General features: G+C 49.0%; 3 non-coding genes across 3 annotated transcripts; 2 read left to right on the top strand and 1 right to left on the bottom strand.

Annotated features, from left to right (window-relative positions):
- Positions 1-6,229: 6,229 nt before the first annotated feature.
- On the bottom strand, positions 6,230-6,303 carry Trnan-guu (transfer RNA asparagine (anticodon GUU)). Its single transcript has one exon. It is a non-coding gene; the product is annotated as a tRNA-Asn (tRNA).
- Positions 6,304-10,471: 4,168 nt separating this feature from the next.
- On the top strand, positions 10,472-10,545 carry Trnan-guu (transfer RNA asparagine (anticodon GUU)). Its single transcript has one exon. It is a non-coding gene; the product is annotated as a tRNA-Asn (tRNA).
- A 1,345-nt stretch (positions 10,546-11,890) lies between these two features.
- Trnal-cag (transfer RNA leucine (anticodon CAG)) lies at positions 11,891-11,973 on the top strand. The gene has a single exon. It is a non-coding gene; the product is annotated as a tRNA-Leu (tRNA).
- The last annotated feature ends 911 nt before the right edge of the window (positions 11,974-12,884 follow it).

The following is a 12,884-nucleotide window of genomic DNA, read 5'->3' as shown; positions in this document are numbered from 1 at the left end:
CCAGCCCCAAAGCACTGGCAAGCTGGCAGGCTCAGGACAGCTGTAATGGCACCGCACCGCGAAGTACTTTTGCAAAAATAGTTACCAACCGATCGTAAAGTGCCGTTCCTGCAGCAACGGCACTGACGCCTGAATCTGTGATCCCCCTTTCTACCCTTGCCACCCCCTGGCAGCCCAAAATTCTTGTACGTCTCGCAGTTTTGCGCTCGCTGAATTTGCGTACAGACGACGATGATGGTGATGGCTAGTAACCTACTTCCAGCAGCGCAAGTACACTTGCTTCATACACTACGGTGATCGTACAGCAGCAGCAGCAGCAGCAAAAAAAAGACCTAAAAACCAACATAAACATTAACGAACACACTCACGCACTCACTGCCGATCGCAGAAATTGCAAAAGGAGTGCAGCGCGCCGCAGTGCGTTTAATGCGTGCGTGCATTCGGCGCGATCGCGATGGTTTTACGGTGGAGTCTCTGAGAGGTCCGGAGGGTGCGCCGGACGACGAACTACGGTCGGACGCGAAGGTCACCCAGATCGGATAAGCTCATTCATAAATAATTAATTCGTGCGGGGCGAGGCACGAGCGCGATCGAGAGAGGAGATCTGCTGTTCCGATCGAAAAATTCACGCTGTAGATCGTGAAGGAAGTAAGGATTCGGCACGGGTCAACTGACCGATTGAGTGATATGCTTCCATCCAGCAGCAGCTAATCTTGGCACCACCGGAAAAATGGAGGTAGACCACAACTAGTCACTAGACCGACGAGGGAATGTATTTCATAATGTCGCGTTGGCCTGGGCCCTGGGTTAATTAAAAACCGATCAACGTCTTCCCCTGCCTCGCGCAACGCACTCACTGGGTTATGCTGGCTATCGATAACGTATGATTAGTGTGTCCACCAGCAGCAGTTCACTTTTCACATGTTAACCAATCGCGGTGCAGCCAATGGCCAATGCGGAGTAAGTGGCAAACCGCCGTAAATTGCTTTTTAAAAAGCGTCCGCTTAGTGCTTGGGGCCGTTTTTCGGGGTTTCGGGACCAGGGGGCTCCAGTGCAATGCCATTCCCATGACAGGTGACCTTCTTCGCGGTACCTCCCACAGTGTCCCTTTTGGGGGTCCAAAGTGTTCTTGGGGAGCTGATCTAGAACTGGGCTAGCTGTACGGTGAGTGGGATTGGATTGGGCTCCTAGAAGCATAAGTGCCAATTGGGATTATCTGGACAATATGTCAACCTTAATCGTTTACTATAATGTATCCATTAAACCACAAACAATTATTTGCTGTCTGTCGGCTTCATTGCTGTCCACGTCTTCCACAAATAGGCCTTTGTGGTTGATCAACAGGCAGGCAACAAACGTATCCCTTAATCCTAGTAAAGTGCTTATGTTAATACAAGGTACAATACTTTCCAATTTATCAATCTCAATGAAGCATAATACCCACTCATTGAAACGTAAAGATATGTGCCAATTGCTCATATGCATTAATCTGGTTGTTTTTGATTTGTAAATTCTGGTGTTATTCTTCTTTCGTGACATTTTTTCCCCATGATTTAATAGCACGTAAAACAAATTATTTATTTAAGAAGGTAAATTGCCATTAGGCTCTAGCAAAATCTGGTTTGTTATCACCTCGGACGTTTTGAGAAAAAAAAAAGAATGCACCGCTCTCCAACTGCGATCTTTACATAAATAATCAGATTTATTTGAACTAGAAATGTATGTATATTTCTGTTTTAGCTATGCGCTGCTCTTATCTCCTAAAGTGATCATTTATCAAAATATTAGTTTGTATATGGTTTTTTTTCGGTTATTATTGATCCTCTGATAGCTAGTTGATTCTTAAATTATAAATGACATGTGGACTTGAAGAGAATGAGACAATTTTAGGAAAAGAATAATGATACCGATGCAAACACTGTCCGATTGTCACTGAATTTGGTGATCCATCAAGGTGCAGCAAGCTTAAAGCTGACAGATTTCAGCGGCGCAATAGTTGTCCGCATTATTCCTCCAGCACATATCCACCGTAGTAGCACACGTTTAGTAGTTGCTCAAGCCATTTAAATATTCCCAGCCGCACATAGAGAGGCCAGCATTTAGCAATCCCTCTTAGTACACCCGCAGGCCAGCATACACTTAAAAAATACCCCTAAAAACAAGAACAAAAAACCAACTTTACCATCAAACAACAACAAAGCTCCGCTCCCCCGATGGCGGCGTCGGCGGGCTCACGGAACTCCCTCCGAATCTCGACGAAAGCATCACCATGGGAAGGCTGCGCGTGGCCGCCGCCGCGCAACGCTACTTTACCTTCACTTTTCTATTTTTGGGTTACGATATGGGGGATGGGAGAAGCAGAAAGCGGTACGGAGGACTACACTACACACTACTGCACCCAAAACAACCGCGGATCTAATGCTCTCCGTTGCGTCACACTCGCGCGCTCGCGCGGTCGCTCGTTCGCAATCGGACGTGCCATGGCGCGCAGCCGGTAGCGATCAATCAAGTGAGCAGAGAGCTTGCTGCTTCGATCAACGAAAAGCGACAAAAAATTCAACAAAACCAACGGAGGGCGGGGGGTAGGGTAGGTGAGCTGGTTGAAAACAAATTGACACACTCTCTGGTCACCCCCCCCCCCCTCCCCCTCAAAAAAGGCACTGCAACGGGGGGTGTGTACTACAAATTAGCTTGCAAGCACCACTAGCAACAACATCAACAACAGCAACAGGATTACTAACCAACTACTACCGTCCCCTTTACCGGCTGCGAGTGTCCACGAGGGAGAGGGTGAGCGGAATGAAGTTTTTTTTTAATCGAAAGTCTTCAAACCACCCCTCTCACGGGGTGGTAGCGCGATTGCATAGCCAGGCCTCGGAGCTAGTGACCGCACTCTACACTATTCAAATATGGCTGCTACGACGTCATCGAGTAAAACAAACAGCGGCGCCGAAACCAAAACAAAACACGATCATCGGTTGATCCATTCCGAGACGATCGGCACTGACGACGAGCGATCGATCGATCGGGGTCTCACCTGCCTCGCACCCATGTCCGCTGGGGTCCCTCTGTATGTGTTGTGGTTTGGGGGGCGGGGGGAGGTCTAATGGGTGCGTGGTGCAGGACCGCACGCGTTCGCTTGTTCACTCAGCTTGTCCGCCGAAACCGTCAACCGCGAACACACCGAGAGCGTTTGACATTGACACAGAAACACACGAAACACTCCGTCCGCAGCGGTGGTGCGATGGCGGTGGCAACGGATTGGGGGCTGCTGCACCGTGAAGTTGTTGTTTGTCTCTCTATCACCGTCCGGTGAAACAAAAATGGAGCTGCCATGGCCCAGCAGCACCGCACAGAAGGAGTTCGGTTCGGTGCGGTTTGTTTTGTGTTTGTGCGTTTTTTTGCAACAAACCGACAACATCAAACGACGATTGACGAAAAGTCACTTATCCGGGGATGGAAAGGTAGAGTAAACATTGAAATGATTGTGCGAGAGGAGAGCGTCAATGATCGAAGATGAAGTGCGAACATGGCGTCGTCTGATCGTCGGTTCCATTGTGTCTGGTCATTGGACAGGACAACGATTAATCGACTCGAGATTGGTGACTCACCTTCGCATATTGCCACGATCACCAACAAGATACGAGAACTGTCTTATATGATCTCCTCCACGGATCAACAAAACACTTGGTGGGTGGCCATAGTTCCGCCATGATCACCGCGAGCGCTACGTGAGCTCGTCCAGGTGGCCCAGTGTTTACCACTTTCGCCATCAAAGCACTTTTGCCCCCCCGTCCGAACAGCCATCTCAAGGATACTGGTGTACCTGGTTCTCTGGCTATTTTTTTCGGAATTTTCCTTTTTTTTTATTACTTTTGAAGTCCGCGTTAAGTTGTTTTGATTTTTCGCCGGATCTTTGTTGTTGCTGGTGCTACTGTTGACCGTCAATCGATCGGCGCGTAACAAACGCCATCCGGTCGCCTAACTTGTGTTTTCTGGCGGCCACCAATCGCTGCCAAGGACCATCGCAGAAAGGAAGGAAGGAGGTTTTCGGGGTTTTTTTTTTTTTGTTTTTGCCGAAGAGAGTTCCGCTGCACGGCGTAAACAAAACGTTATGTTGCAACAACCGGTGCTGCGATCGTGTTTCGTGTCGTCGACGTGTGATGACAAGGTCCTTTGCCGATGATGATGACTGGCTAAGCAACTTAAGAGCCCTCTTGTCTCCTCCCCCTCCTCCCGGTCCGATCATCGAACAATCTGCAGTAATGACCGAGCTGGCGGACCGAGAGAGGAGTCTATCTTGAGTCGTGCATAAATTAAAAACCGTTTTTAAATGTATTCCTAGCCACTGGCACTAGCTGGCTGCTTCCTGCTTGTATCCCCTTCCCGGGGTCCATTATTATCTATTCGTCACACCGAAGGGGGATCACCTCGCAATCATCACCAGTCGCCTTTGCGCGTTGCTTGCTCGGTTGCCCTCATTAATCAACCTCATAACGACGACCAGAGCCATCACCTCCCGATGGTATGGCCGCGATCGTTGATATGGTGGACATTGCGTGGCCGGACCATTCCGCAGGACTTCCTGCGTTCCGTTGTGCAGCATATGTCCGGTAGAACTGCCGGTCAAGAACTGCCACGGAATGCAGTCTACAGCAAGAGAGAGAGAGAGAGAGAGAGAGAGAGAGAGAGAGAGAGAGAGAGAGAGAGAGAGAGAGAGAGAGAGCGGTCATAAATCTGTCCGCTAGATTGCACAGATCTCTGTGTGGGCTTGCACAGGCGTCGGATGCAGTGGACGGAATGTCGAATACCGACCGGCTCAATAGAGCGAGAGAGAAAGAGCATCCTCTTCTGTTCGATTTAAACCCTGGGTTCTAGGGTCTTCTGGTAGGCCTATGGTTGATGGTGATTTGCATAGAACGCAGCGGCGTCGAGCCCGAAGACATGGCCAGACGTAGCACATGACCTTGTGGCTAGAGGTTCTACACTCCTCATCCATTCGATGCCAAGGCCCTGGGTGTGTGTTGACAAGCTTTAGGCCACGCTTAGCTCATGGCGCGAAGCATAAAAACACCGCTTTATGCTCCGGCGTGATTTTGTTGTTTGTTGTCTGTGGTGTTGTTGTGTGGAATCGGATCTTCACACTCGATGAGCACACTCCTTCCTTAACTCCGTCAAGTGGGTGGGGAGGGATGGTGGACGGCCTATCACGTTACACACAGAACACACACAGCTGTTTCTTGTCGACTTTCTCTCCGCTCCGACACCTGCCATTATCAGCATCACTCATGATGTGGTTGTGTGTGATATGTGGCCGACGAAACCGACGGACGGACATCGTTCGGATTTATTAATTGCAGATGCGCTCCCTTCCAGTGCAGCGCAGCATTCACTCGATGCGGACCAGACGGTGGCTGCATCACATGGGAAATCAATCAGGGAACAAGAGCTGCACAATTTGAGGCGCACTACTGAGGTGGAGGTATGGAAAGGAAAGTGAAAAGCCAATTTCACTCGCGCGGAAGCACCGTGGCTTCTCATTCTGCTGCGGTTGTGCCAACCGATGATGATCGTTGAGAATGCGAAGAAACAATTCATTCCACCCACCCCGCTGGGGGGATGCCTGCAAGTTTCTCCCTCATTTCATGCTCTCTACACCGCCCGCTGAACGGTGCGAAAAGCGTGTTGCGTGGTGGGCGAAGCAGATCGGATCGGATTTGCATACGGTGAAGCCCTCGATTGTGTGCATCCTCCTCCTATCTGGAGCCCCCGATATCGAGGCTGTGCAATCGTATGTCGGCTATCGTAGAATCACCGAATCCCGGAAGTTCTCTCGTATGTGAAAAAAAAAACGGGGAAGATCCTATCCAAATCATTAACATAAGTTCAGAAAAAAAGGTAAAGTGTATTCCGAAATAATTGCGCTTGCGAAACGGGGGTTTTCGTTAGGGACTTTGTACACAATCACACTCAACTAGAGTGTGAACAGCGGATGAAGTGGTTTTTGCTCGATTTACTGAAATTGAAACCACCCTTTTAGATAGATTTTCATAAACAATACTCAAGTGATACCACCGCGAGCGGCATTGTTTTGGAATTAGCATCCCCCGCGTGGTACGCTTCTCACGCGTCATTACTTTGAATATCAAAAATAGTAGCGTCGCCGCGCAATGCTGATGATCAACTGGTTGTGGGATGAGGGAGTGGGTCGCAACAAAAAAGCATCTTCCGCCCCCGGGTGGACTCGAACCACCAACCTTTCGGTTAACAGCCGAACGCGCTAACCGATTGCGCCACGAAGGCTTCTTGCTGCCCTCCACACTCCCATGCTAACACAACAAGCACAGCTCTCATCGCTACAAAGAACGACATCAAGTTCTGATATTCGTCTTTACTCGTATTTATGCTGCCGTTTTATGTTGTTATGTTGATACTTCGTTTTATGTTGTTGCAACTGCAGAGAAATCTTTTCGACTTGTCCTGAAGATGCTGCTTATGTTCGATTCAATAGTGAATGGGGGAAAACTCGGGAGAAAGCCTATCGAAATTTTGCAAACAACTGACTGCCTGGCAGGCTGGCCAACCGGAACGAAGTGGCGAATCGTGCGTTAGCCAGTGAATAGGAAATGTGTTGTTCACTTTCATGTGCCAGGCACTTTCCTCCCTCTTTCATAAGCCCTTTATGAGCTGCTAGAAGACATGGTAAGCTGGAATTTTACATTTAACTTGATGTTTATTGAACATTTTCTCAGGAAAATAGTCGAGCGAATGCTGAAACCTCCTTCTGTGACTGCATTTAAAATAACATTTGTTTGACATTCAACTTTTATGCAAATCTACATAAAATGTTTCATAGATATTGGCTCTTCTCTGGCACATATCTGGGAGGACAATCTTCGTTGCTACCTTCGACAGAACGATGCTCACGTTATGCGCAATGTTGTCACTAAACATATTAATGTAGCCAAGCAAACAATGTTGTACCATTTTCCCAGAACCCAGGACCCTGGCGTCGTCCTTAATGGCTCAGCTTACGCCCATACGCAAATCCGAATGCCGCACTCGCTTCCGGACATGAAGAAGGGACCACGAGCCGGCATCTCTACGGGGTTTCCGATTTCTAAACAACAAAAACGCAAAACCCCTCCGTGTCCGTGACATTTTACATTAAACAATTTGCATGTTTCTAACGAACGCTCCGGACATATTCCGGCCGTGCAAAACCGAGGGTCCATTGGAATGGGAAAGGAAATGATAATGTTCCGATATCGATATTGTTCAGTCGTCGATTGGCCGATGTTTTCCAAACCGCGTCTCCCCTTCTGTCCCCGGTTACTGCCTACCCCTCACCAGCCGCGCCAGGACATAATGCGCGGATGATGAAGCTGTTACATGTTCCTCAGTTTTCCCCGAATCTCAGCCACGGTTTGGTGTGTTGGTTGATCCGAGAGCTCCCGTACGCCCGCAGGACATTTGTGCCGCAGCCGCAGCCGCTTGCGTCTTGTTTGAGTTTGGAATTAGCAAAAACATGGAATTTTCCGAGAGTCTATTTCCATGCACCGCCCCTCAGGTAGGATGCCCTTTTCCGTTGGACCAGTGGAGCCTACCTTCTGCGCGGCTTCCGAGAAATCGGATATACGCTTTTCCGACGCCTGCATAAGTCCACTCGTCGTCCCCTTTAGTCCGCCCACTAACCCCCCACACAAGAAGGGCTCCGTAAACCGAAGCTGACCGTTCGCCTTGGGAGTGAGCGGAAATGAAGAATCGAGAAACTGAAATCGAAACCGAACTGTGAACGGAACGGGGCCCTACAAGGGCCCGAGAGTCCGGGGTTGGCTGCTGGCTGGTTGGGGAGTGCCTAGCGGTACGGATCTCTCGGTTGGCGCGGTTTAGATATGGCCTCATTTTCGATTTCACAAAACACAATCCTCCTCCCGGTTCTCCTCCTTCTCGGTGCTGTTGCGGTTGTTGAGCGAAAACTGCCAACGATACGCACGGGAAACTGACGAGCGCGCACTGGAAAATGGCAAACCGTCTCCATTGGTCCCCCTCCTAACCACCGGAGACCAAGAGGCACGATTGGTGGTAAGACAGGTGGCCCGGCCTGAAACCGGATCCGGCCGGTAATCGAGGCGACTGGAGCCTGTAGCAGGAAGGGGAGAAGAGGAAGATGAGTACGCCGCCGGTTCGCGCTGGTCGTTGACGACGATGCCGATGTGTCTTCGCGCACGCATCCACCAAACCGGAAATACTTCTTTCCCTTTTCATGGTCACTGCGTGCCTCGCGGTCACCGTGCCCTCGCGTGTGTCTGGGTGAGTTTTCGCTTTTGATCTTCATTTGATGTTCGTTCCTTGGCGACACGGGATTGGGTGGAACGGAAGCGAACCCCCGGGATTGGTTGACAGTTGGATGACGCTGGTTTTATCGGAAAAAAACACACAAAGAAAAGTGGATAAATGTAGCAGAAATGTGATTACGAGTTCGGTAGAAACTGGTATGACTTATGGGTGGATGTGCCGCAAATGACAAGGCCAAAGGGATCCTTCAAGGAGTGTGGAAAGGGGAGCTGATGGCGAGCAGCTTTCGATTGGCTTTCCGAACGGTGAAGCCCTTGCTCCCCCTCCGTATCCACAGCTTCACTCGATGACGGTCCTACCTCACTTATGACAGGCCCTCACACACAATCATCCATCACCATCCATCCATCCATCCGTCCATCGATGCAAGCTTCAACTTCCAGTCTCCACCAGTCCCCAACACCACGTCGTCGTCTTCGTCATCGTGCGGAGCGAAAAGCGAAAAACAAACGCCAGACAAACGCTGCAATTGATGCAAACACGGGCCGACGACGGAGCCTCCTCTACCACGCCGCCCTCAGCGCCCTCCGTCCCCTGATGGTGGCGGTTTTCTAATGGCCTAGTTTCTGGATGGTTTTTTCTTACTTCCTCCCATCGATCCGCTGCAAACTGCACCGCCTCGTGGTGGTGCATTGGCGATGCACTTTACGATTAGCTTGCCGGCTGCACCACCACCCCCTTCACATCTCTTCCGATGCGGCGCCGTTCCAACTTCATAAACTTTTACTTCTGCTTTCTCAGGCCAGGCCAAACCTTACTGCACAGACCGCTGCTGCTGGCGATGAGCTGCCGTGGGCCAGACCAGACTACCGGTGTTACTCGCCGGAACAGTGGCTGCCGGAACCCGCGGGGTTTGGTGGCGAGTGCATGCAATGCGGGTGGAAAAATGTATGATGCATCGGTGAAAATGCGCGCCCGAGCTCTCCTCGACTCTCGACGACTAAAAGTTATGGCAGCCCGACCCAACACACTCCGCCCGCACTCCGAAACGGCCCCGGCAACGGCAACGGAAACATTGGCCTGCGACTGTCCGTATGATGGGGTTCTATTTTCGGACCCTCAAGCCCCTTTTTTTGAGGTCATGGGAATAGTTTGGCTGAGTTATGTGGATGCATTTGCACCACACACAGGCACAAACGTTTGCAATTCTGACAGCTAATTGCAGAAATGTGTGCAATTTGTGGCCTGTTCTAAGCAATTAATTAGTATGCGGATGATGGTTGTGTGTACTCTCGCACTCGTATTGTGATGATTAAATGGATTAAAAACAGCATTTTAAGAGGAGGAATTTATTATCAAATGCTATGTAGACGCTATAGCGAACTCGTCATAAGAGATGGTAGATCCTTGCGAATTATCGAACGTAGCAGATCCTTCATGTCCGGAAACGAGCGAGACATTAAGGACGACGCCAGGGTCTCGGGTTCTTGGAAAATGGTACAACATTGTTTGCTTGGCTACATTAATTTGTTTAGCGACAACATTGCGCATAACGTGAGCATCGTTCTGTCGCAGGTAGCAACGAAGAGTGTCCTCCCAGATATGTGCCAGAGAGGAGCCAATATCTATGAAGCATTTTATGTAGATTTGCATAAAAGCTGAATGTCAAACATATGATTTGTTTTAAATGCAGTCACAGAAGGAGGTTTCAGCATCCACCCTACTATTTTTCTGAGAAAATGTTCAATAACCATCAAGTTAAATGTAAAATTCCAGCTTACCATGTCTTCTAGCAGCTCATAAAGGGCTTATGAAAGAGGGAGGAAAGTGCCTGGCACATGAAAGTGAACAACACATTTCCTATTCACTGGCTAACGCACGATTCGCCACTTCGTTCCGGTTGGCCAGCCTGCCAGGCAGTCAGTTGTTTGCAAAATTTCGATAGGCTTTCTCCCGAGTTTTCCCCCATTCACTATTGAATCGAACATAAAAAAGCATCTTCAGGACAAGTCGAAAAGATTTCTCTGCAGTTGCAACAACATAAAACGAAGTATCAACATAACAACATAAAACGGCAGCATAAATACGAGTAAAGACGAATATCAGAACTTGAGTCGTAGCGATGAGAGCAGTGCGTGTTGTGTTTGCATGGGAGTGTGGAGGGCAGCAAGAAGCCTTCGTGGCGCAATCGGTTAGCGCGTTCGGCTGTTAACCGAAAGGTTGGTGGTTCGAGTCCACCCGGGGGCGGAAGATGCTTTTTTATAAAGTTTTTCAATTCGAACTTCTCGTCGGTAATGCGGAATATGGAATATTTATTTTTCAATAATATTATTAGTAACGAAAATTTTATAAACCTTTGCTCTTAAACCCTCATTTTTACCACGCAAAACATATCACAAATCATCTTTTACCAAAAAGTTCATGTTCTTCTCAACACAAATCCAACAATTGTTGCTTCGTTTTAATTACAAAGCACATTCTGACAGCCATTCTAATAATTTTCTTCATCATTTGTCTTTCTTTTCAGGTGAGAGCGAAAGTTTGATCATCAATAACCACCACCAGGCGGGGGAAACCATTGCAAATCAACGAGCCATGCTGGCTGGCTAACAGGAGACGGTGCCAACCAACCAGTCATCTTACTGGATGGAATTACACTATTTACGACTTCCGTCATGTCGATTGACCCCGTTTCTGGCCCCCAACGTTGCCGGTGGAAAACTCTCACTCTCTCTCTCTCTCGTTACCCACTTATCGATGGTCCACAGCAGCGGGGCGCAATAAACGAGACCAAGATAAGACCCTTCACAACCTGCGGGACACCGACTCCGGCCGTTGGAGACACACAACGGTCGCATCGGAAGCATCCATGTAAACATTAGCAAACATGTTGCTGCGATGACAAGTTGACGATTCTTCATAAACCACAGACCAGACCTGTCGGAACAGATAAAGTGACGCGAAGAAGCGTTGAGAGGGAGGGGGATTCCGCTTCGTCCTATAATGCATATGCTCACCCGACTTCCTTACGAGAACCGCTTCTTTCTGTGGGGATAACGCGCGATAAGGAAGGAAACCAGGCTGCACCGATTCAAGTGCGGCGTTCCCTCGCCCAACTCTTCTCCTATCCTCTCATTTCGTAAGACTCCAGCCGGTACCGACACCGTGGCACGCACACGGGCGGCCCGGCTACAGCCTAACGGCGGGCGGTGGCGCTAATCACGCAAATCACGCGCGGAACGAACAGACCTCGTGTGTTTACTCACACGAGCCAGAAGTAGTTCAAACCTTGGCTTACATTCTGGCTGGTCGGCCACCGCGCTCCATCATGTTCTTATCACATCTTCACCATCATCATCATCATCATCATCGTCGCCGTCGTCATCCACAACATTATTATTGTTGGTTAAAGTGGGGTTGATAGTTTCTCATGGCACATGGCGCCCACCCCAAGACGCGGTGCTGAAGGTGAACACCTTATATATGCTGAGCGGAACAACGTGCTTTGAGGGTGAAAGAGGTGTTAGAACCCCATCGTCGTCATGGTGAGCACGCATGACCAAACGATAATTGGTGAGCAGCCCTTCAACAGGTCAGGATGGCCGAGCGGTCTAAGGCGCTACGTTCAGGTCGTAGTCTTCTCTGAAGGCGTGGGTTCGAATCCCACTTCTGACATCACAATCCTTTTTTGTGCTTTTTTATTTCCTCATTTTTATACATTATTGTTACTTTACTTGAGCAACAATGAAGTAAATCTTTTGTCAACAGTCGAGTCATGGTGCCGTAGCTGTACCTCGATCGCAATTGATCCTCGTCGTCACACTTTGTAAGCAAACCCAACGCGTGACATCTTCATGTGGCGCTTTTGATGACTTCCTCCTTCTTCTCCACCGTTGTGGCTGTGGTGACAAATGCGTTTGTGTCCCCGCGGTTGTATTTATTTTTCGCGATTATTTTCCACTCCTTCATGGTGTTATTTATAAATCGTGTGTGACAGAAATAGATTGCTCATCATGTTTCGCGCGCCTTTCCACATGCGCGCGACCACCAAAGGCAAGTCCACGGTGGACAACGGAACGACGAACGACGTGCTCCACCGAGCTTCTTTTCCTTTTTCTTTTGATGAAGAGGAGGACCACCTCGTCGTCGTCGTGATCGCCGTGGGCCATTGTAACCGAATTTTCATCATCATGTCCGCGCATTTTTATCGGTATCGCGGAGTGTTATTTGTTTTGTTGGCCGAAGGGGGCGAGCGAGCGGCCACTGCGGGCTCAATGACAATTCCGCATTGTCGTCGGCGTCGTCACTTGTTAGTGGGCCGGATCCGAGAACTGCTGGCACGATGGTGATGATGATGATGATGATGATGTTGATAGTGTTTGATAATGTTTGCCCTCAAAGAGTTGCTTAACTCGTGCTCGCACGTTGTTTATGTTGGTGAAGCATAAATGATGGCCAGCATGATCCGTGAATTTCGTGGTACAAATTGAGGTGCTAGTTTTCAACGTAAACCAACGATTTTTTGTTGTTACAAATCACTCTTAAACCTACTACCTACTATTTAATAGGTACTACTACTTATGGCC

The sequence above is a fragment of the Anopheles aquasalis genome, chromosome 3, assembly GCF_943734665.1.
Source record: "Anopheles aquasalis chromosome 3, idAnoAquaMG_Q_19, whole genome shotgun sequence".
Taxonomy (NCBI): domain Eukaryota; kingdom Metazoa; phylum Arthropoda; class Insecta; order Diptera; family Culicidae; genus Anopheles; species Anopheles aquasalis.
The sequence above is the reverse complement of the archived record's forward strand: the minus strand, read 5'-3'. Positions and strand labels throughout refer to the sequence as shown.